At 49.2% G+C, this 4,186-nt stretch overlaps 2 non-coding genes across 2 annotated transcripts; both read left to right on the forward strand.

The window, feature by feature from the left end:
• Positions 1 to 1,513: 1,513 nt before the first annotated feature.
• Positions 1,514 to 1,585, forward strand: TRNAE-UUC (transfer RNA glutamic acid (anticodon UUC)). Its single transcript has one exon. It is a non-coding gene; the product is annotated as a tRNA-Glu (tRNA).
• Positions 1,586 to 2,077: 492 nt separating this feature from the next.
• Positions 2,078 to 2,149, forward strand: TRNAQ-CUG (transfer RNA glutamine (anticodon CUG)). Its single transcript has one exon. It is a non-coding gene; the product is annotated as a tRNA-Gln (tRNA).
• Positions 2,150 to 4,186: the final 2,037 nt, after the last annotated feature.

Consider the following 4,186-nt stretch of genomic DNA (forward strand, 5'->3'; position numbering starts at 1 on the left):
GATTCAGTCACTGGAGGTCACCAATGTCAGCGAGTCCCTGTCTGTGAATGTGAAACACACTCAGACCCCAGGGGGCCCCAGGTGCTGGTCTTAAAGTACAGGGACTGGCGCTTGTAATAGGATCTGTTTAAACACCAGAGGGTGACAAGAGGGATTTCCCCTCTGACCTATCAGAGCTCTTATATGCTGTGGATGTAACAAAGATGGTAATAGGAGGAGACTAGGTTGAAATGCTGAGCCATTGTCAGCCCTTTGCCCCTCGGCAGCATCGTCTCAACGTCAGTGTCACCTCCTCCATAAAAGATGTCTGCCAGAAATCCAGTGTGTGGGGTCAGAGGGCACTCAGAGGTTACTGGGCCATAGTTGTATCAACGAGGGGTGTTTACTTCCGGTGCCCAAGGGCCTCCATACTCTGGGGCCCCAAACTAGGGACCAAGCCCTCCTTTTAGCATCTGACTCTCAGAATAAGAAGACAGAGCAGCCAAAAGCTTACTTGGGGCCACATGGATGAAAGGAACAGATGGGGACAATAAAGTGCACCCTGACCCTATTAGCGCACACTTGTTACATCCATTGTAAACATAGATACATATATTGATGAACTTGTTTACATTTTACATGAATAAATTTGGAAACATTTGTACTTCAGAATGTTTAATCTGCCTGCCCAGGCCTTGCTATTTTTAAAGTTTTCTCCATTCGAGTCTTTTAAATTGATTTGAATTTTAGAGAGGAACAACACAGCAGAGAATGACTGCAAATGTGTCTTTACTTGTTTTTAACCTCAAATGTCTACTTTTGTAAAAACACACCGCAGAGGCTCCTCCTCCGCTCTCCCAGAATGCTGTGCGGGATTCTTCGGGGTCTGCGCCCCTCAAGGCTGCTGATGTCCCATTGCTGCTCCATGGCCCTGTGGGCTGTGAGTGCTGCCCCCTGGCGGCCACCCTGTGCATCTGAAGATACCTGGGAAGAAGCCAGGGTGCACCTGAGCTGGTCCTTCTCTGTGTGAACCAATCGAGTGTCAGGACTGGGGTCGGTGCTGTTAGTAGGGAGAGATGGGGGTGCAACTGAAGCCCCCTGGAGGGCAGCCTTGGCCCTGTGACAGGTGCAGGGAGAGTGTGGTTCAAGGATCTGCTGGAAGGTAACTGGAGAGGGGTCTGTGGGGCCCTCAGCCAGGTGAGGAGACACAGGAGTGAAGGGGTGCCCTGGGGAGAGGGGCGTGGCTTTGTCTGGCTGGTGGGGGGGGCAGTAAGAGGCAATGCTGGGGCTGCTGCTGTCCTCTGGTCCTGGGCTCTGTGTCTGGAGAAGTTCCAGGGTTGTAAATAATGAGACATGAGCAGGTTGTTGAACAAATCATGACACCTCATTCCTTCTGGGTCGTTAGGAGTGGGGTGCATGTTACCCCATTGATTGTCAGACCCTGAGGTGGCAATGTAACTTGAAATGTACAGAATGGAGTCTGACAGGAGAGACTTCTCTCACAGAAACAGAGCTGTGATAGTGTCATGCAACCTCCCATATGGTCTAGCGGTTAGGATTCCTGGTTTTCACCCAGGCGGCCCGGGTTCGACTCCCGGTATGGGAAGATGACATCTTTTACTACAGGGACATATTAAACTTTCTCTTATTTCCTACAATCCTAAAATACCCTAAATATTAATACATTTCCCTTCCTTCTCTTCAAGCTGCTATCAGTCTAAAGCCCTTTGAGGTTTGCACGACCCCACAGCTCTTGTTCCAGCCCTTGCTGCACAGCTGCTGTATATTAATGACAAGGAGGAACAAACGTCAGATTAATACTACGAATGGTTATTCGTTGTTTGTCTTTTATTGCACAACAAAGAGTACAGATGAAATATAAATGGCGCGTGGATTACAAAGCACCAGCTTCCTGTGCTCTCACTGTGGCAGATGCTTGTTTATTTCCTGCTCCGCACGTGCTATGGAAAAGACGGTTTCAGACTCTGTTTTCTGACATTAATCCCGTGCCTGCTGACCAATGGAAAGTCTACAAGTGACCAACAGCTGCATCCTGTGTCTTCAGATGATTGAAATGTGACAGGTGGTGCACAGAGGCGGTTCCATGGTGTAATGGTTAGCACTCTGGACTCTGAATCCAGCGATCCGAGTTCAAATCTCGGTGGGACCTGAGTTGCTTTTGTTATTTACTTAATTTGTTTTGTATTATTCTAGGTATTTAGCAGTGACCAGAGAGCCCATTTCTCTCTCTCAGATGACCCCTCCCTTCCTGTTTTCATCCTCCTGGTCTCTGTGGACATATATACATTGGGGCAGATTTACAAGCCCCTTGCGCCACTTTTACGTCACTTTTCCCATGTTAAAAGTGACACAAAAGTGGCGCAAGGGGCTTGTAAATCTGCCCCATTATCTTTAGGCGGTGCTGGGCATCATGTGATGTGGAAATTTAGCTTGCAAACTGAACATTATCTGCGCCATCTTGCCTCTCCCCAGCGCCACGCACAGCGAATACACGGCCGCCATTTTAGGCACCCCACTCTCTCCCCGCTCATTGTCAATCGCCAGCGCGTTCCCCTTGGCGCTGCGAGCATCCCCCGCGCTTGCCACCCCCGCTCTCTCATACAGGCCATAAACCCTCTCTTTCTGCGCGACCCTGCTACGGAACCACATCCGACCGACATCCCATACATGGTCATGCCTCTCCTTTGATAACCCCCTTCCTCTGCGCCCCATTGTCTGAACTGGTCCCAGGCCATCACCTAGCCCTGCGGATGCAGTTTATTGCCCCTACTGTAAGGGAAACACCCCACATCAAAGGGATTACAGTAGATCAAAGCCCCTACCCCCTGAGACCCGACCGGTCACACACACCCCCAGGAATTGGCGGAATACCCTGCTGCGCAATAGCCATCTCCTACTGTGGGTGGGGTGGGAACTTCTACTGTATCTATGTGTGGGATCGGATCTGAACCGGGGCTTCAGGGGATATTCTCCCATACATCAAGGGAACCTCAAGAATGTACTATGTGTAATAAAGCAATAAACCAGTGTATAAGAGACCAGGTCTCAGAGATGCAGTTAGAGCACCTCGTGACGATACCTTGCTGTCTGATCTGATGTGTTCTGCTCCGACGGAATAAAACTTTGTTTCCTGCCTTCCAGTCTCCGGCGCCTGCCTCTTTCATTGGTAAATTATCGAGTGGTATGAGAGGCGATTACCGCCGGGCAAATACTTGAAAGGTTATCGACTGAAACTGCCGCTACCATTTAACAATTGGCGTCCCAAACGTGGGGCCCATCAGTGACACGTGGATCCAGTGGGAGAGGTCCCGACGACAGAGTGAACGACTGCAACGATCGGGAGAGCTCCTGCCCAATAGACCCTCGTCTGGCAGCCAATCATCCGAACTTCACTGGTTCCGAGCAGACCTCTCTCGAGTGATCTACGGTCCTGACTGGGAACCATCAGGAGTGCCGCGGCAAATACGGAGAGTAGAGGACGATCGGGCGCTGGAGGCGGAAGACGAGAAACTGTCCACGCGGTCCGGGTAAGGTCGTGATACACGAAAAATTGCGAAATAATTGATTGATTGTTTGAAGCTTTGGAAATACTAGTATTGCTCATTGATTGTTCTCTTTGAGATATTCGCTGTCTACAAACGGGGAGGAGTAGAAATGCTCCCTCTCTCTTTGCAGATAGTGAAGGGTAGGTAACGCAGACTTTTGTCCCCGTTGAAACCCGTCGTGCCTATCTTTATCTCCCCATTGATTGATTGTCCGAACATTGATTGTTTTGAAGAATAGTGCTTTTTGAGATATTCTCTGTTTGCAAATAACGTAGAATAGGAATATTCTGTCTAGTCTTTGCAAATAGTGAAGGGTAGGTAACGCAGACTTTTGTCCCCGTTGAAACCCGTCGTGCCTATCTTTATCTCCCCATTGATTGATTGATTGATTGATTGTCCGAACACCAGTTGTTCGATATTGGTTCTTTGGAGGTATTCTCTGCTTACAAATAACGAAGAATAGAGATATTCTGTCTAGTCTTTGCAAGCAGTGAAAAGATAGGTAGTGCTGACTTTTGTCCCCGTTGAAACCCGTCATGCCTATCTTCTCCCCACTGATTGGTAGTTGGTTCTGCCCGGACCGCTTATTATAGGTGAACCATCCGGCTCCACTGGAAGGCACCCCTAATAAGGACATGTTC

Source organism: Triturus cristatus, chromosome 4_1, assembly GCF_964204655.1.
Source record: "Triturus cristatus chromosome 4_1, aTriCri1.1, whole genome shotgun sequence".
Taxonomy (NCBI): Eukaryota; Metazoa; Chordata; class Amphibia; order Caudata; family Salamandridae; genus Triturus; species Triturus cristatus.